Here is a 21,613-nt window from a genome sequence, read left to right as displayed (position 1 = left end):
CACAAATCATCAACATACATATGTATTGCTTATAAAAAAAATCATAATAATAATAATACACAATATGTGCCGGCCGAGCTTCTCCTCCGATTTGTGGCGTGCGCCTTGATATTGTCACACAAAGTGGAGGGACCTACAGTTTTACGCCGACTCCGAACGGCGATTGTATTTTTATGAGAAGCTGTTTTTCATGGCAGAAAAAAAAATCATAGGCATTAATATTATTAAATTTATTTCGATTAATAATTTTTTTGTTTTCTCAGGCATTTTTATTAGGTGCTGGGCTGTCTGTAGTTCTCAAGAAAAATCACATGAAATATTTTTCGTTATTTCTGCTGCTTGAAAGGTAATTGGCTGTTGCTGTAAATTTTCTTGAAGAAATAGATAAATAATACGAGCATTTTTTTCTTGAGAGCTGCATACTGATTTAAGAAATTTTGATAGAAAACAATTTCTTTTACATTTCTTGTGCGTCATTTTATATGAATTCTAAGTTTTATTTGAGAGCTGCAGATATCCCTCAAGAAGTTTAATTATGAGTGTAGAAGAAGGATGCGTACATTTTTAATACGACTTTTTGACTCTCGGGAAAGTCTAACATGTGCTTGCGAATCTTCTATTTACTTCAAAATCTTATTCGCCTGCCTTATTGTTTTTTTTTTTAATTTTCGATTTCCAACACCATCACGCATGCAATAACCATAAACTCAAATATCTTATTAAAATATGCATGGTGCTAACATAACATATGTATATTTTTCGAAAGTAAATTAGTGGTTTAAAGGCGCATAGAAACATTCGTTTTCATTAGTAAACTTGACTTCACACTTTCTTTCTCTCTGCTATCATCATTCTAGCGTTTTATTTAGTTTTATGTATTTACATACACATCTCCTAGCTAATTTCGTTAAAGTGCGTACAAATTTGCTAATTGTTTCAAACAAAACCAAAAAAAAATTCGCCTCAGGGGCCTTTTCGTTTTCGTAAAAGCGTGCACAGCGACTTTCAAAAAGCAGTGTGAATTTGTAGTGTATGCACAATTATGGAATGAAATTAAAGTAAAAAAGAGAAGAGGAATTTCTTCTTTTACGAGTAGCATGCGCCAACTGATGGATAGGCGAAATCATAGCCCGAAGGCATATACATACATATGTACATATGGGTATTTTTTTTTTCTTAACACCTTTTGTATTTTTTCCTACTTTGTGTACGTTTGTGATGCTTTTCGGTTTTTTCTTTCTTAATTTAAATTTTTATTTACCCTTTGTCAATTGAGATGGCCTCTTTGGCATTCACATATTGCCTCATATACTATTTTGTTTAAGTTTAAATTTTATGCGCGTTTGACATTCTTTAGTACATATTTGCATACATATATGTATATGTATGTATATTAGTTTGTATATGTACATGTAGTTAAAAATATATGCATTTTCGTATGCATACAAAAATTTCTCTTCATTTATTGTAGCAAAAGTTCATATGTACATACACACATACATACATACATAAATCGTATTAACTGCAGCGGCAACATTTACTCAGCCAACAAAACAGCTTCAGATGGATGCCTTTGCCGTTGCTCCCGACTAACGCGGTCGATTATAGCGGTTAGATACATATCGCTGCATAGTGCAACACCATTGATTTATCTTGTATGCGGTCTTACAACAATCAAAAGCCAGTGACTGCCTCCTCGAACGTGCCACTTGTTGCCACTTCATTTTGCATCAACATAGTTACATACTTTCGTATGTATATGCTTACATATGTACACATACGTCAACAAAAGCCGTAGCAAAAAAGTCGCTGAAGCGCAACCAATCGATGCCAATCCAATTTTGGTCAAAGTCAGTTAATCGTTATTGTTATTTTGTTTTTGTTTTTTTGTTTTTCCTCTACTAAATACATACGTAGATATGTGCATACATAAGACTATTACCATTTTATATTACTGCTATTTACTTTCGAATGAATGCTGCCAATAAACTTGCTATTTTGAAGTTTTTTTTTTGTAATTTTGAATTTTTATCTTGACTTTTTATTTGTCATGCTCTTTTTTGCCTCTTCCATCTTCGCGTAATTATAAAGATATCAGTCATTGCCGATCGATGTTTAGGAGTTTTTTTTTAGCAAAGCAAGCCTGGTGGTATGTACATACATGCATACATCAGCAACATAACTTTTGAATGCTTTTTAGAAATACATACTTAAAAAATGTTGGTATGTTTTGTGCCAACACAAGCGAATCATGAATGTTGTGCGGTTACGCGGCATTGGCATTTGTTTGCTGTGAAAGTGAAATTGGAAGAATCATTGCAATGTGTATTTGCTTTTGTTTAAAAATATTTTGTGACTTTACATTGTTTGTCAGTTGTGACTTTCAATGACCGTGATGCATGGTTATCTACAAGCGTTTTGCATTTGTTTGTGATAATCATTGAGCGTTCGATTTATCCTTGTGATATGCGAACTGGGTTCGGCGCAATGATTTGAGTTGAAGCTTATATTATTTATACCCATTTCAATCATTTTTTTTACGGAACCAAATATGTATGTTTGAAATGGGTGAAATGTGACCGCCAAAAAATAAATCCGCTGAAAAAAATTGGGTTATCAAGCATGCGATTTTAGTTCCGACAGTAAAGAAAAGCATTCACCTCTGCTTCTAACAAAAGACTTAAGAAGCCAACTTGTTTATTTTTCGTATGGAATTCTGCAAAGCGTAAAACCACAAGAAACAAATAATATTGATTATCTATAACGAAATTATGAAAATAAATAGGTGCCCTTCCAAAATAAACAAAAATTCTCAATGAGTTTCGAACGATGGCAAACTCTGAGCCGCAATCAAATGCATGCATTAAAATATATAGGTTTAGTGAGAAATCTACTATGTAATCTTGTTACTTTAAACGAGCAACTCTTGTATATAAATATATATATACTTTTATATCCATAGGTTTCTCGGAAAGGGCTCCAACGATTTTGATGAAATTTTGTATTGGGATAATGGGTTTTGCATTTTAAAGTTATCTATTTTATTTCTTAATATTTTTGGAAGCATTTATAGTCGAATCTTAAAATGCGATACATCTTCTTCTTATCTCGTGGAGAAAATTTTGTTGTTCCAAAGTTCTTTGATCTCAAATACCCCGTTATAGTACTTACCCACCAGATTTCACTTCCTACCACCCTAACGTACCACCCCAATGTCAGTAAATCAAAGCTCATAAAAATCACTAAAATGTATTTTACTTCTACCCAAGAATGAAGACATACAAAATCGATTATTATCATAACAAAAAAGAATTGAAGGCATGCATATTGGAACTTCAATTACAGCTCAATTTTATGAAACGAACGCTTGGATAATAGGGCATCGGCCCTCAAAACGAATCCCTTGTAAAAGCAATGAGTTCAGTTTTGCCTTAATAATACAGCTCGTTAGACGTTCTGAAATCAAGTTTCAGGTAAATATATTAGCAGCTTATCTAGGTCTTCATTCTGAGTCCAACTTATTGGCAATTTTTTGATCAAAAGAATATATTTTGTATTGAAAATGGAAATAATGCTATATATAGGTATAAGAAAGAAGATACTTAGAAGCGAATTGTTAACATGAAAAAAAATCCATATTGACTACAGACTTAGCAAAACTAATTAATTAGAAAATCAGTATTTCTGCTTACGCATGCGTTTGAGAATTGTAAAACTGTGCGCATGAACATCAACATGCCAATTAAACAATTTTCGCTGCACCTGTGCTACTGTGCAAGTGTTAGTAATTTAATTTTTAATAACTCGTGAAAGTAATTTAAAACATTTTTTAATAACTACATATGTATGCAAGCGCATACTATTAGTTCATATCTCTATCTTCATCTACGTGCTAACACGTCTCATATAACTATGTGTGTATGTATGTATGTTTTTTAATAAAAATGTTGTAAACATTTAAGTTTAATGCACCGCACTGCTGTTGCTGTAGCTATAAGTACTAACTAGACAGTTAGATAGGCCAAGAGCCAGCAAGACAGCCAGCCAGCCAGCCATTGAGTTGGCCAGTCAGTCAACTTATTTTGGAAATTTACAACATTTTAATAGCAAATATAGTTGAAAACTTTCATACTAATTGCCAGTAATTTTTGCATTCACTGGCGGAGACCCACTAGCGTTGTAAACTGGTTTTCGCACCAAAGCAAAAGTCAAAGCAGCGCATATGTATGTACATAAGCAGCCATGACGACCATTAACTAACACCAAGCGCCTAGCGTTATCAGCAATTCCATCAGCGGCGTCAACTGTGCATTCAAGCAAGCAAAGCAATGCAAACGCAGTCAAAGAAACAGCAACAGACAGCGAGCCGCAGTAGTATTTGAGGCAACGTCGACTTTAAACAAATGTGACTATGTACCTATGTACATACATATATATATGTATGCATGTACTATGTATGTAAGTATGTACGTTTGTATATAGAGCAACGCAGATACTAGAGCGCTTATGCCACCCGATAAGCATTTGAATTATGTAAAATAGACATGACAACAATTAATTTTCTTTGCTCCAGTTTTGTCAACGACAACGCGAACAATTACTGCAACATCGTCGTAAAAAATGAATATGCAAATGTGCTATATGTACAATATACTTACATACTAGTAACTAGTCGTACATGCAACAGGTGCCGGCACTCAATTTTATACCTGCTACAAATACTTGTCGACAATGAAAAGCGAATTGAAGCAGGCGATTCGCCGTTGTGCCAAAAATCAACTTTTACTGCCTCTCGATTTGTATGTTTATATGAATTTCCGCGCTCAGAAATATGTAGGCTTGTGCAGACTACCGGTGGCGAGTGGTAGGCGCTGCTGGCGCTAATACATAGACCCATTTAAAAGTCTGTTTCGACCATTTGTCTCGATAGGGAAAGTGAAAATTCCTCCTTAAATGAGTGCACATTCATACGAAAGTGCACGTGTAGATAATATTACATGTACGTACATATCTGCGGTCAAGCATATCTTCCTTCAAGATGATATATCCTTATTTTTATACCCGAGCGCACTTGTGCACAAGGGTATTATAACTTTGTTCACATAACGGTTGTTTGTAACAGGCAAAACGAATCGAGATAGATATAGACAAATGTATACATAAATGATCAGAATGAAAAGAGAAATCGATTAAGCGGTGACTGTCTGTCCGTCCGTCCGTCCGTCCGTCCGTCTGTGCACACGATAACTCGAGTAAAAATTGAGATATCTTAACGAAACTTGGTACGTGAACTTCTTTTGGGCGTGGGACGGATGGTATTGAAAATGGGCGAAATCGGATAATAACCACGCCTACCTCCCATATAACGGTAATTTTAAGAAATACGAAAACTGCGATATTTTAGTAACTACTGAAGATAGTTCACTCCAGATTGATACTTACAATGAGTTTCAGACGGAAAACATGAATATTATAAATTTTTGGAAAATGGGCGTAGCCACGCCCACTTATGGTTACATGTGTATATCTTGGTAACCGCTGCACCAATTTCTTCCAAACTTGGCACAGTTGTTGGCCTTAGTACAGCATACTAAATGGATGAAAATTTTAAAAATCGGACAATAACCACGCCTACCTCCCATATAACGGTAATTTTCAGAAAAACGAAAACTGCGATATTTTAGTAACTACTGAAGATAATTCACTCAAAATTGATATTTGCAATGAGTTTTAGACGAAAAATAAGAATATTACAAAATTTTGGCAAATGGGCGTAGCCACGCCCACTTATGGTTACATGTGTATATCTTGGTAACCGCTACACCAATTTCTTCCAAACTTGGCACAGTTGTTGGTCCTGGTACAGCATACCAACTGGCCTAAAATCGGACAATAACCACGCCCACATCCCATATAACGGTAATTTCGAGAAATACAAAATCTTCGATAAATCAGTAAATATTGAAGCTAATTTATTCAAAATTGATGATTGCAACAATCTTTACCAAGAAATACGTTTATAACAAAATTTTGGAAAATGGGCGTAGCACCTCCCACTTGTGATCACATATATGTATCTCGCTAACCGTTCTAACAATTTGAACCAAACTCGGTGTGGTTATTGTGCTTGCCACATAAAAGCAAACCGTTGAAAATTGTTGAAATCGGACTAAAATTGAGACCGCTTTTCATATAACGGTAAATTTCAGATATGCTTGAAATTTCAATATTTCGAAATTTAAGGACGCTAATTTACTTAAAATGTATACACCCCGGCTTATCATGTAGCGGTAGCTTTCGGAAAGGTGGAAAACATATTTTTAATACTTGCGCCGGGTATTTAATGTTCGGCTCCGCCCGAACTTAGACTTTCTTACTTGTTATGATTGAAAATTCAACGAATGTTTAAGGACATTGAAGTTAATTAAATGCAGTGGCTGGATAAATTCACTAGACTTAAGTCCCATTGAAAAACTGTGGCGCAACACCTGCCAGAAAGTTAATGATCACGCGGCGCAATTTTAAGCTAAACTAAGAGGGATTGGTATCTGTCATATTACCATATCAAAGCCTACCGTTCAAACGAGATTTTATAATTCCATAGGTATCTTAACTCGCTAAAAAAAAAGAATTATAGAAATCGGTTAACGTGGTCAAAAAGATATGCGGTAACATACATAAAAAAAAGTAAAATATAAAATATTCCGACGAATTGATAACCTTCTAATTTTTTTAAAGTCGGTTAAAAATATAAAAGAATATCAAAAATTTACTGAAATAATAAATACTAGATCGCTCCCACCCGCTTCGCTGAGTGTATGAAAGTTCTACGTGCTACATTAGGTGTAATTTATTTCAATTAAACTCAACATACTTAAAATATGCGAAAAGCAGAAGATTTTAAACTTTTTAACTACCTTCAAAATATTTTCAAACTGAAACTATTTTAAACCTCTCTCTTGTAATACTTTTTCATACTTATGTACTTTTAGTTTGAAATGAAGCCATTTCCAAACCATTTCGATTGATACCCATATTTTTAATAATTCATTGAAATAATTGAATAGTTTGAATTTTTCTTCTTAAACCGTTAATTCCTATAATTCAAGTTAAATTTGAATTTTCAAACATGTGGAAACCCTGCTATACATACATACATATCGCACACCGTCTTCAAAAGAGTCTCAACTCAAAATTTGGCATTTTTGAGATTATGCGCTAAAAATGTACACTGAGCTTTTATTTACCTTTCAGCAAAAGCGGGAGTAAATTTTTGATATAATATGATAAAAAAAACCTAAGGTAAAGTCGCCCTTGCCTACATGATTATCATGTGCTAAGAAATAGTTTTTCGCACTTTCTGACAAACGTATTATTTTGAGTTGTGACTCTTTTGAAGACGGTGTGCGATATGTTTCTTAGAAATAAAGCCTTTTCAAGACTCTTTCGATTTAAACCAAGATTGTAATAACTCGTTTAACTTATAATATAATTGTATTTGAATTTAGATTTAAAACAGGTGGCAACCCTCAAAAAATTCTACATGTTTAAGCTCAACATTTCTAATTTAAACTCGACTTTTAAAACAGGTGGCAATCCTCTTCCAAATATTTTCCTACTAAACCCTATTAAATCCCTTTAGTCTGACATCCATATTGTGATACATATTCCAATTACCAAATTCCCTTAACTCAAAAAGAATTTGATTTTTCAAATAGGCGGCAGCCCCCCTACATGTAGTTTAGAACTAAAACACTTATCAAAAGCCTTTAATTGTAGTAATTAATTTAAATTAATTGAATTTAATTTTTAAACGATTGGCAAACGCTTGTAAAACACCTCAGTAATATTCTATTTAAATCTTCAATCTAAAGATTCCTTAGCAATCTTTCATTTGACACTCATATATTCGTTTTTCAGAGACCATTTGAATAATTAATTTAAATTTGGCTTTCCAAAAAAGTGGCAACCCTTTCCAAAATATTTTCAAACTGCAACTTTGCCATCCATTCTTTAACCCTTTTCGTGGATTTGTCGAATTTAATCGGCTACTAAAATGCGACTGATTAACTCCCCTTTCATCTTTTTCATTTTGTATTTATCCTATTTTCTTTGGAAAACTTTCTATTTAGTAGCATTCTTGAAATTAGTTGTAACAAAATTAACTTTTATAGTTTTTTTTCGTAGTTGTAAAATGTATAAATGTGATAAATGGAATAACTTAGTCTTTAATTATTTATTTGTGGTTTTAACCATTACAAATTTGAGGTGTCCTGTTAAATATATCCGGCAAGCTATAACTTTTGATCAATAAGATTTCCACAAAAAAAAATATTTTTCTCATCTTAAAATCATAAAATAACGGTTAAATTCTATCGGAAAAATAGAAATCGAACTTAACAGTTAATTATGATTATTATCATAAAGATGATAACGGTTACGGCCCCTGCTTGTACGCCTATATACTTTTGCCAATGTGCGTTGCATCCATTTCCATTGTTGCCTGGGGGTTCTGTCTCCTCCATTGTTTTCGTGTACAGTACCTACGTATCGAGTGCTGAGTGAAAGATTGACCTATCTCGGCAGCCAGTTCGAAAACGCTCTATCTCAAAAAACTTTTCAAGAACGCCCTATTTCAGAATTCGTTTCAAAAATGCCCTATCTCAGCTGCCAATTCAAAAACGCCCTATCTCAGTTCATTTTCAATACATTTTGAAGTGACATAGGGCGTTCTTCAACCAAATTTGGAGATAGAGTGTTTTTAAATAAAATTCTGAAATAGGGCGTTCTTGAAAAGTTTTTTTTTAATAGGGCAGGTCGATCTTCCACTTAGCAGTTGATATGTTATTCCAATCTTTTGCTTTATCCCTTTTCACTGCCATTACTGGCCGTGATGCAGAATTATTGACTTCGCTAATAAGTAGATTGTCTTCTTGCACATTTACGAAGCTCTCTTGATTGCCTCTGATCGGTAAGATGGCCAGGCGATGTTCGGCGTGTGGGAAATTTTTGACTGGCTGTGTTCAAAAATGGCTAGAAGAGTAAATGTTTTACTGAATCGAATATTTTTTTTAAAATATGTGGTGTGGATTTTAGAAAAGTTTGTCAAGGACCGAATTGAGAAAATGTCTGTTCGGTATATACATATATATTTATTATAGCAGCCGCCATTTTGGATCGAATTCTATGAATTCAAAAATCAACGAACTCAACGAACTCAAAATCGTTTTTACCTCCTTTAAAATATAAACCATCTTTCCTACCAACTTTCACAAGTTTTGTTTTTTTTTTTTGAATTCGGGCCTAGACAATCTCTTCTAAAATGCATTCCAATTATTAAAAAAAAAATATTTGATTCAGTAAAAAATTTACTCTTCCGGCCATTTTTTTGTAAATAAAATCAGTGGAAAATTTCCCACTGTGCGTCGGAGTTTGTGGGCAGCTTTAGTGGGGTATGCTCTGTGAAGTCCTTGGCATTACGGCTGGTCATAAAGCTGGGGCACCCGCAACAATCTTAAAAGACGTTATTCACTGGGCTATGAGCTCACTGCTCGAAGACCCAGTATATGCTCAAATTTATTGGGCCTCATAAATAAAAGCGGAGCAATTGATTTTTCTTAAAATTTCACACATTTTACTCGATATATTCAAATAATTTTAAGTAAAAAAGTCTGAAATTTTAAGAAAAAGCAGTTGCATATTTTTTATTCGTAAGGCCCAATGTGTATGCATTCGTTGTGGGCCTTTTCTATCGCTGTAGGGCGCGGTGTTTTTTAAGTGAATTTTGTTGTGCTTCCGTAATTCCAGAAAGAGGGTATTCACCTTTGCCTCGATATCCACTGGTAGCGGCTCAGGCTAAATAACTCCGAAGGTCACCAGACATCCCATTTACTAGTTTGTGGCCAAAAGTTCAAATTTAAAATGGCTGGGCTTGCCGTGTTGCTACAGCAGTAAAATTATTTCAATTTCATACTTAATAAATCAACACGCCTAACTATTTTTCATACGTCTGGCTCATGAAATATCTACTTATAGTACCTCAGGTACTAGCACTTACATACTTACATACCAAATATGTATATGGGCACATAAATATTTATGTTCACGTAAAATTTGTAATTGCTATTATTTACATAAAAAAACATTACGCTGAAGCTAATCAAAGTTTAACAAAGTTCAACAGTTGTGTAGTGGTGCATAAAACCTTACAAAAAGCTATTGATCTCCATTAATTATTATGTATGTACATACCTACATATTCCATTTTCTATTGAACAAAAGACTTAAGCGAGCAACTTGTATTGCTATTTGCTTCAGTGTTAACTACATATTTGCTGTTACATTAAGAAACTATGAAAATTAAGCAAAAAATAAAATAAAATCAATGGAATTGTCAATATCTACACACACCATCAAAGCAGTAACTGTAGTTATAGTAAAAGAAATAGCCCGATAAAAGGCAATCACTTCACCTTTTACGGACAATACTTTCTGTTTCAATAGCAGCTCCACATACTTTGGTAGTGCTCTTACAAACAAACTTAATGGTTGTTGTTGTTGTCGCTCGTGGCGAAGCTAACGAACCCAAAAACCGGTTCATGTAGAAATGAAAGTAAAAACTCAAGGGCTCGTTGCACTTTTTCCACCGTTTCCACAACGACTTCTGCCATTCGGAGCCAAACAACCATGGCATTAAATTTCAGTGCCAGTCTTTCAGTTACTCTTTCTTTTGTTTTAACCAGTGCACACTGTATTTATTGCTGTTTTTTTTAATCTTTATTTTCTGCGTATCCTCTGATGTTGCTAGTCGATTGTCGAGACTACAGGCGAGCTGCAATGCTTCGTTAACCAGCAACAACAGCAGCAGCAGAAACAGATAAGCAACGATAGCATGAAAACCGGTAGCGTATTGTAGTAGTCTTCAGCGGCTGGTTGGCAGCAAGAAGTTGCCGTTATTCTTGCAATTGTAGTATACGAAAAGCCAAATAACAACAACAACAACAACAACAACAAATAACGTGCAACTGCATTTCAGCGCACTAATTATTGACCCAATTTCGGTTGTTGGTTTAGTTTCTTGAACGACTGCAACTACGAAACGGCAAGCACAGTGCATGCGCCTGCACGAACGTTGCGAGTACTTTTGTATGCATATGTACATATTAAGATGTATGTTTGCATATGGAGTTATAAGCAGCAGGTTTGCAATACCGCCCGTCGTACTTGCTTGCTGACTATTCGCAATGAATGTTGTTCTTGCTACTTATGTACTTATGTATGTATGCATGTGCTGCTTGGCCATTGAAAAATTATTGCTGCCACTATTTTTATACAGTTTCTATATGTGCATACATAAGTATATGCATGTATGTGTGTGTGTGCACTATTGTCGGTCGTTATGCACCAGATGCGCATGCACCGCATCAGCTATAGCCGTCAGCAGCAACAACAACAATGTAGCCAGTGACAGTGGCGCGCTGTAGCGCTCAGGTTTTCCTTGGATCGTTTGTCAGGCATGCGAAGAAAGTGGTTTTCATTTTTATTATTAAATTACAATAACTAAGCATGTGGCAAGTTGGCTGCCGTATTGGTGGCGATGGCGTTAAAGTCGAAGGCGTTGTTGGCCTGACTGTATGTTTGTGTGTAAGTATGTACGTATGCATATAAGCATAAATAAGCGCCGGTGCATTTTTCACAACCAATACTAGCAAGCTTAAGCTCTATTTACGATAACATATATATACATTTTTTTTTTTGCAACATACCGGTGCCTTTAACTGTATCTTTATATTTGTTTTTTTTTCTTTTTTTCAAGTGCTCATCAGCCGTCACTAACTAAAAGAATGCAAAAAAGAAATTTTCAACAAATAACGATATAACCAGCCAAGCGAACAGCCCACCAACTAGTAATTTCGCACTTTCAATTGCAGCACAGAAAACAAAATGTATAAGTGCACATACATACATGCCTACATACATATATTTGTGAATGTGTTTGCATGCATACATATATGTAATTAGTGTGTAGGTGATGTGAAATAAAATATAATGATGTGTAGAAAATGTTAGACTTAAAAGCTTAATTTGTTGGTGAATAATTTCTTCCTTTCTTTTGATTTCAATCTCTTCCGTATGATTAAGTTATTTGATGAAATTTTACTTTAAGCGTTAAGGAAACATAAAAAATTTCGACTTTTTGAGGAGGGTTGCCACTTTCTGATTGGCTTAATAAATAAATAAATACTAAATAAATACTAAATTAAATACTAAATACTAAATACGCGACATTAGATTTGCATAGTTCATTCGATTTAAAAAAAATGAGGTGTCAAAGGAAAAGACTTGACCTTCCGATTTGCAGTAAGGTTTTATTTTTCGAAGAGGATTGCAACCTGTGCGAAAAATTAAAAAATGTAGGCTGTTCGTTAGATTACAAGAAATGAAGTGTCAAGTGAAAGGGCTTGGCGCAATTATATATTTTTTTTAGTAAGGTTGCTACCTGTTTATTTGTCAATCGCATCTTATTTAATATCTACACATTCAGGGCGTGGCGAAGGCTCGCGCATACGAGACCGGCTAGTATTTTTATAAAAAAAAATAAGAAAAATTTGCAATGGAAAATACACATAAATAAATGAAATCGTCAAAACATCAGGGTGTTCATATTTTTGACGCTGTATGTTCATATGTTCTTGCCTTTTGTGTTTGCGCACTCCCTGCAGCGTCCCAGTATTCACCCGTTTATCAGCATTCGAAATTTTATAATATAAGTACGTACATACATATACATACATATGTATGTATACAGTAAAATTTCACCCTGTCGCTTTATCACAAAAATGTTTCACATGAAAAAAGAATAAAAATAAAAAAAATATTTAAATACCGGTTACATACTTAAAAATATAAAAGTTACAAAAAACATACAAAATAATTTTAATCACACAAGCCTAACAGCCTATAACAATATCTATTTATTTTATATTACTCGTACACTTCTGCTACGCTTCCACACCTAATCTAAAGCTATTAAGAAAAGTGTGCCCGATTTCTCAACACAACACCAGCACATCAACATATACGACACCATCGCCGCCTGGCTGTTACTTTATTTTTATATTTTTTTTTTATAGCATAGAAATCACTGTGCAACACTTGAGTGCACAAAAATGTTGCAGCAATAACTCGTACGAATGAAATTTTGAACGGTAATGGGCAGTCAATCGAGACGAGAAACAACAAACAGCCAAAATGAAGGGCCGCCCGTGACGATAAAATACATACATACATAGTACGAGTAGGTACAATGCACAATGCACATGACACCTGTTGTAGCAAAAGCTGTGCAAAAGCAAGCATTCTTGTGTGTGGATGCAATTTTTGTCTTTGCCTGGTTGTACCTACCAACAGACGCATCTAATAGATTGCGGCGCCGTGCCGGTATTGAATTTACTTTCTTTTACTTGATGACACTTGCAATAACGCTGCATACCTTGTTTTTAGGTATGTATTTACCAATGTATGTTTGTACATATGTATGTACCTATGTAGGTGTTTATGTATTTTTGCTGCTGGTGGAACGTACAAATGTATGTGGTGGCCGGCTGCTGGTAACTTGCACTTGTTCTGTCACTTTTGTGCACGATTTCGAGCTACTAACCGCCAGCGGCCAACAGCCGACAGCAACGAGCAGAAACAGCAGCAATTGTTAACGTTCAACATTGCTTGCAATGTTTAGTCGAATTGGCGATGAAAGTTGCCAACCAGCAGCGGCGGTAGGCACCAACATCCAATACCAACAATTGGATCGTAATGTGAATTGTAACGCAACACGGCACAATGCAGCGATGCATACATACATACATACACACTTAACAACATATGCGAATAAATGTGCCTATACGAGTACCAGCTTATGTGGCAGCAATATCCCTGCAGGGAAACCGCGGACTGGTGAATCAAATTTCTAGTTCCGTACTAGGTCTTTATCGCCAAAAAGGAACCGGTCCGATAGGAGCTAGATCCCCTCCAGTCCAAAATCGGCGAAAAGTGGTACTTTTAAAAAACTAATTTTTTTCAGTTTTTTCACTAGAAATCTTTATCTAAAGTGACGAATTTAGAAATGGTTCGGAACTATAGAAAAGGGGATGCAGAACGAACTAGATCTTATTTGTCGAATTTAGAACCAGTTCGGAACTATCGAATAAGGGATGCAGCGGGGGGCTTGTTTACTTTACATAGATATGTGTTCGGCGGCTTTTTCGTTCAAATACGCTTCTATTCTGTGCTTCGCAGATGCTTTTTCATAGCTTGGTAATACAAAACAAAGCTTTGTGTTAACATATTAACATCTTGGGGCCATCTGGAATCTAAGCAATAACAGCGAGCACCTCTGCAAAGTCAGCTACAGCAAGGTATGTAAACGTACATTTCTTACAATCATTCAAACAAATTTAATTTCAAATTGAAAAAACGTTTCTTTGAAAATAATGTAAAATCGCACACGGAAGAACCGAAAAGATTGAAAAATCATGATACTTTTTTCTTTCGTCTGTCGATTTTAGAACTGGTTCGGAACTATAGATTTTAGGACTAGTTCGGAACTATCGAAAAAGGGATGCAGCGGGGGGCAATTGACACTTCCTAGGACATCGCCATGTTAAATTCGCCAGTTGCTTGCATGCAAAAGAGATTTATCGCGAACCAGTACTGGGTCTAAATGTACTAGAAGCGCCCCAGTTCAGAACTAGAGATTTTCCCCACAGGGATGGTCTACCAAACACATATACATACATATGCATTGTATTGCCATACAAAGTGGAGCAAAATTTCAAATAAAACTCAATTGGCTGGATGATGTCTACGTAGCATTTAATCGCTACAGAAATTTCAGTAACAACAGCAGCAGCAGCGATGGCAGAAGCTGCAACAAATAACAACAGCAGCAAGTAGCAACAACTAGTCACAACTACCGCAAATGACTATTGCAACTTGGTACAGCAATAGATACGTATGTATGTAAGTAGCTGTTGCTATTGTTGTTGCTAGTCGTTTTGCCATCACCAAGGCTTGCAGCAGCAAACTTGTAGTAGGTATATAGTCGAGAAAATTGGCATAAACCACACACAGCCAATAACTTACAAATCAAACGTTTGCTGAAACAAAAGTTGCAACAACAATAACAACACGGCAACAGCAGCTTTTCTCAAAAAGAAAGATAGAAAGATGCAAAAAACAATGAAATGAGTAGTCGTCGCTAGCCACATTGAGAGATGGATGGATAATTCCATACTTTCATTCATTCGCACGAAAACACTCGCGTGCGCTTACATATGTACATATGTATGTATATATGTAAATATAAACTTAAAGTGGTGGAGAAATTTCACCACAACCATCACCACACTACAGCGAAATGCCACGCATATCCATGTAGTGTTGTATGTAAAAATATATACATATATATATATATATATATATATATATATATATATCGATGGTCCTCTGCAATAACGGCACAACTTAAAATTTCATGTTTTTGAGTTATATAGCGGATTCGATTAATACATAAATAACCCGGGAACGGATTTTTAGGACTTAAAAACCAAAATAAAATAACGAAATAGACAGGAAAAGGCACTAGAAATCGCAAAAAAGGCAAAATAAGATACTAAAAAAAAAAAACCGAAAAATAAACAAAAAATACATTTATTTTAGAAATGTTAATTTTTTTGCAAGTAAAAAGAGAAAAGCTATGAACTACATAGTTTCATTATATGAAAAATTTGTATTTTGAATCTTTGACTATTTTCTCCTTTCGAGTTTTTAACTCAAAAAACTTTAATCTCTATAGTTGTAGTAACATTGAACTACAATATGCATTTTGAAGTTTTCTGGCAGCGTTTTCATTCGATTTTCGCAAAAAAAAACCTTGAATGTACTAAACGTGCACTCGACGTGAGTTGATATAAGTGGCGCCCAATTTAAATATGGAACGTTTAAAACTTTCATATTATCAGGAATATGGGCTTTTTTCTTGCCCTTTTTTTCAGTCCAATCCTAACTAAATCTTAGAAAAAGTCATAATTTGAAAGCTTACAAATTTTCCCTACAGAATGGCTGCGAATAATACATTCCAAGGCATATTATTGCTAAATTACGAAACACAAAATCATTAATGGGCTTTACTCCAAAATATGAAATTTTGAGTTGTGTCGTTATTGCGGAGGACCATCGATATACATATAAAATAGCAGATGCATTTCAACTTTTACGCGTAGTAAGTGACTACTACTATAGTAGTCGGATGAGTTGGTAGCCTAAGTAGTATGTGGCATGCTAATGTATGTACATTAGGGTGGCCCAAAACCTTTTTTGTTTTGGTGCCAACACGAAATATATTATTCAAAAAGGTCTAAGCCTACAATTTTTTAATGACTTTCAATTTTTTGCTTTAATTGAAAGATAATTAATTTATTAAGAGGTTTAAGGGTCTACTTTTTTAAATTAATTTTTTTATAGTCTTTTTAACAAAATTGAAAAAAAAAACAATTGTTTGCTTGACACCAGGCGTTAAATTGTTAAATGTTTATTTTTTAGAAATGAGTAAAAATACAAATCGAAAATTGTCCCATTTTTTCAAAAAAAGCTCCTTTTTATTTTTGTAAATACCTCGAAAACGTGTATATTTAATAAAGAAATAATTATGTATCAAAATATAAATATATATGTTATATATCAAAATATAGAAAATTCCATTGCTTTTCATTTGATATACCAATTATTTTGATCGGCTAACGAATTTTCCAGATATAAATAGCTTCTTAAACCTCTTAATTAGTTTTCTTTCAATAAAAAAATAAGAATTCGTCAATTTTACGTTTGCTCCACTGTGCCCGGCGGCACGGTTGAACATTGATCCGAATCTCTCTGTTTTCCATTTTCTACAATTCGGAAAAGTGGATTTTCCTGTGGACCACTCTAATGTACATACATACATGCATATGTATTTGGTTGCAATATGCCGCGATGTAGCTTTAAATTGCATTGTACGATTAGTGATGCTGCTGCTGCCCCTTGGTAAAAAGCCATTGCATTTGTTTGTACGAGTTTACGGTATTTTATTTGGTCACCTATGAGTGCATGGTCTGTTTTGAGAATACAAAATACTTGGTAATTTCTTCTTTTATTTCTTCATCAGAAGCTGAGCAGGTAGCTGTTAGCCGATTTATAACAGATATTATTAATAAAATATCTTTGATTTCAATAACAATAATCCATAGTGAAAAAGTATGACGCTTTTTCGAAAATATTTTTTATTTTACTTTTTTTAAATCGTTTGTGATTTCTATTTTTTTCCAGAATCGAACCCTGGACTTACCAAGTGGTCATGCGCACCTCTAACCACTCGACCATTGCAGCCGCCATTATGATTTTTATACCTGAGCGCACTTGTGCACAAGGGTATGTTAATTTTGTTCACATAACGGTTGTTTGTAACAGCCAAAAGGAATCGAGATAGATATAGACAAATGCATACATCAATGATCAGAATGAATAGAGAAGTCGATTAAGCCATGTCTGTCTGTCCGTCCGTCTGTCCGTCTGTCCGTGTACACGATAACTCGAGCAAAAATTGAGATATCTCAACGAAATTTGGTATGTAGGTTTGCATTAATCCAAGGTAGGTTGGTATTGAAAATGGGCGAAATCGGACTGTAACCACGCCCACTTCCCATATAACGGTAATTTCCAGAAATACGAAAAGTGCGATATTTTAGTAACTACTGAAGATAATTCACTCAAAATTGATATTTACAATAATTTTCAGAATATTATAAATTTTTGGAAAATGGGCGTAGTCACGCCCACTTATGGTTACATGTGTATATCTTGGTAACCGCTACACCAATTTCTTCGAAACTTGGCACAGTTGTTGGCCTTGGTATAGCATACTAAATGGCCGAAAATTTAAAAAATCGGACAATAACCACGTGCACATCTCATGCAACGGTAATTTAGAGAAATACAAAATCTTCGATGAATCAGTAAATATTAAAGCTAATTTATTCAAAATTGATACTTGCAACAATTCTTTACCAAGAAATACGTTTATGGTAAAAGTTTGGAAAATGGGCGTGGCACCGCCCACTTATGATCACATATATGTATATCGGTAACAGTTCTACCAATTTGTACCAAACTTGGTATTTTTATTGTACTTGCCACATAAAAGCAAAACGTTGAAAATTATTGAAATCGGACTAAAATTACGGCCGCTTTTCATATAACGGTAAATTTCAGAAATGCTTGAAACTGCAATATTTCGAAATTTAAGGACGCTAATTTACTCAAAATTGATACACCCTGGCTTACCATCTAGCGGTAGGTTTCGGAAAGTTGAAAAAACATATATTTAATACTTGCGCCGGGTATTTAATGTTCGGCTCCGCCCGAACTTAGTCTTTCTTACTTGTTTATTGCTGATTTTAAATAATTTTAGTTTTATAAGGCAAAAAGAAAAGGCTAAGTTCACAAGATGATTTAAGAAGAGAAAAATTTGCAATATTTTCCTTTTTGCTTGTTAAGTAATGATAAAAAACATGATATACTTCGGTGTTTTTTATATTTTATAGGACTTTTCGAAATTTTCTTGTACGATCCCGAGTGTTTCGATTTTTTTTCTGAACCTTTCGAGATTTTTGTGATTTCGTGTTTTATTCCAGACTTGGGAATTTAGCAGTGCGCGCTACTACTCCGCAAGGCCTGGGTTCAAGCCCTGGTCAAAGCAACGTCGCAAAAACATCTGATAGTGTCGATGTATGTATATACATATGTATACCCATCGTGGCAGGCCGTTGTAATAATTTTCTAGCATACTTATTAAAAAACGACCGTCAATCACACAGCCTTTTTCGGCTCTTTGGAAATTATAAATTTTCATATTTGAATTCTAACAAAAAATATCACAGTTATGCACTTGTTTTTAAAACAGACGAGTGATTTTAATCTGAAATGGGCTTTGTTTTTACCACACGTCATATTATTTTTATTGCAGGACTTTCGCTTCAGCGCATATCTCCCGATTGACTATGTACATCATTATATGATTTAAGAAAGTCGCAAGACAACACTTTTTTCGAATGTTACTATTTTTGTTGTTTTTTTTTCTGTTTTCCAACTCACCTGCTTGGATAGTTATTGTAATCCTTTCACTTGTGTTGTACAGCTCTTTTAAATTGCAGCTTACTCCTTTCCTATTTTTTTTATATGTGTTTCTGTGTTTTTTGCTTAATCCAATCAAAATATCAAAATGGCACGTTCGCTTTTTTGTTACTGTTTCTTCACAAAAGTTTCCAATTTTGTTTGCAATTTTTATTTTATTTTTTTTTAATCACGATCGTTTTAATTGCTTCTTCAAACTTAACAGATTTTTTTTTATATTATCAGATTTTTTTAAAGCTTTCCACGCTCACTATAGTTTAAATAGCAGCCGCAAATTTATGTGTTTCTTTATTGCACTTGGCACTATTTGAATTTCAAATTTTATTAATCGTTAAATTTCATGTGTGAGAAAATATTGAGTTCCAATTGAAATTGTATTTTTTTTTGTTTCTTTATTTAATTGTAATGATTTTTGGGTTAATGTCACTAAGAAGGACGTCGATCGAAAATTCACAAGCGTATCAATTTTCTTACACTTTGAGTCGCAGCACACAAGCTAGCTGGTAGACGACGAATAAAAACCAAAACACAAACGACCTCTCTTTAGGCGCAGCGTTGACGTGAAAATGCGGCCCGGCCGAATTGGTATCATGATTTTTATATCGCGTGAAAGTTGTGACCCCCTTTCTTTCTTCACTTTACAATCTCGCAAGTTGCTTTCTCTGTCTGAGCGCGCCAAGAGCGCAAAATATAGCAGCAACTTAAGATATACAGCAGCAACTGCTGTTGCAATGGCGCCAAACGAAGCTACTCTATATGCAAACAAAACCAACAACAAATGAGTATGATACATATGTCTGTATGTATGTGTACGTCCCTGTGTGTGTTTGTGTTGCACAACCCCTCAACTAGCGACAAAGACGCTCTGCTAGTGGAATATAGGTAAGTGTCTTTCGAAATTCCACCAACAGCTCCAGCTGAGAGATAAATTGTCTGATAGAGAACCTGACGCGATACACGATCAGCGTTGCCAGGTTGACGTTTTTAACGTCATTTGGACGTTTTTTTGTATCCTGTTGACGTTTGGACGTTTTTTGTGTAAAAAATGACGTTTTTTAACTTCCCAGTAATTTTTCTCTATGCACAATATATCCAATGTATAGGGTACTATTTGCTTGTAGAGTAAGTACTTACGCTCACACTTTCGGCAAATTTGTTACTAAATCTTGTAAGTAGAACTGATTTTGAATTATTTTCTTAATAAATCTTTACAAGCTTATGCAGCAGGTGCCTCAAAAGGTATTTATTCTTTGGACGCGTTCAAAGGCTGGTTGTGTAAATACTTGAGATTACAAGGCTTATTACCATGTTTGCAATTGCATATTAAAAGCCAAATCAGGAAGAGCTGATCTATTGCAACACGCACGCTTGCAAAAGCACTATGTTCCGTCTTAGCAGAACGTAATTTAGCATTTTCGACAACCAACCACCTTACCCAATGTGTACAAGAAAAAAAAATATTAAAAATCAACGCTATTCTTTAGCAACTTTAAACTTGCACATTATTACCCTGGAATTTAATGGGCTATCAAACCGCATACTCAAAAAAATTCTAAAAAATCTGAATAAAAACTTGAAAATCTAGCTGAAACTTTGCAGATTTTTTATAATTTTTTATAAGTTTGAAATGTGGATTTATATTGTGTTAGTTATATAATGAGCTGGGCTTTTATGAAACAATAATAAACATTAAATAAACAAAAGAAAAACAGCCTAAATCGATCAAAATGTTGATGACTTAATCAGCTGATCACAAGTGTATGTATAACATGATTTTTATATTAATGATCTCAAACCAGTTTACAATAGTGGTATTCACCAAATTGTTGTCAACAGTCGTTGCTTGAGCTCATCTGCTATTTTACCAGAGTGCCAGGCCACTTGCTCACTTTGGTGAATATCACCAATGAATTTTAAATGTGCTCTGTTAAAATGACATTTTAATATACCTTACGTACATATGTACCTTTGTCTACAATAAAAGTTTAATAAGAACAATTCTGTGTGCATACATGGAAAAGACGTTTTTGGGTAGGAAATGACGTTTTTTCATGCCAAGAGGGACGTTTTCTCATGCCAAAAACCTGGCAACACTGTACACGATATGCAACAATTTTCGCTCAGTTTGCGGTTACAATTGCTGTAAGTGAGAGTTAAACTTAGGCAAATTATGTGCAGTAGTAGTAACCAGTCGCGAAGCTTCTCTGCTTACTCTGGGAGCGGTGCAGTCTTCTCCAAAGCTGGCGATTTTTTTTACAATTTTGTTTTGCCGCAATTTTCGCAGCTTGTAGTATATACTCCCTCGCTCACATGACTTTTACTGCCTAAGCGCTAGAGCACCAACAATTGCTGCTAAGCTACTAATATCATCATTCGTACGGGCTACCCG

At 34.7% G+C, this 21,613-nt stretch overlaps 1 protein-coding gene and 1 long non-coding RNA gene across 2 annotated transcripts in view; one reads left to right on the top strand and one right to left on the bottom strand.

Annotated features, from left to right (window-relative positions):
• The window catches only part of LOC118746740, a 40,582-nt gene extending 20,626 nt beyond the window's left edge, over positions 1-19,956 (bottom strand). The window contains exon 1 of the long non-coding RNA XR_004993883.1: positions 19,186-19,956. This is a non-coding gene — a long non-coding RNA (uncharacterized LOC118746740). The remainder of the gene's footprint in view (positions 1-19,185) is intronic.
• LOC118746736 overlaps positions 1-21,613 on the top strand; it is a 127,208-nt gene that overhangs the window by 80,327 nt on the left and 25,268 nt on the right. The gene's annotated exons all lie outside the window — the stretch shown is intronic.

The sequence above is a fragment of the Rhagoletis pomonella genome, unplaced genomic scaffold (assembly GCF_013731165.1).
Source record: "Rhagoletis pomonella isolate Grant_MI unplaced genomic scaffold, Rhpom_1.0 Rhpom_scaffold_00011, whole genome shotgun sequence".
Taxonomy (NCBI): Eukaryota; Metazoa; Arthropoda; class Insecta; order Diptera; family Tephritidae; genus Rhagoletis; species Rhagoletis pomonella.
The sequence above is the reverse complement of the archived record's forward strand: the minus strand, read 5'-3'. Positions and strand labels throughout refer to the sequence as shown.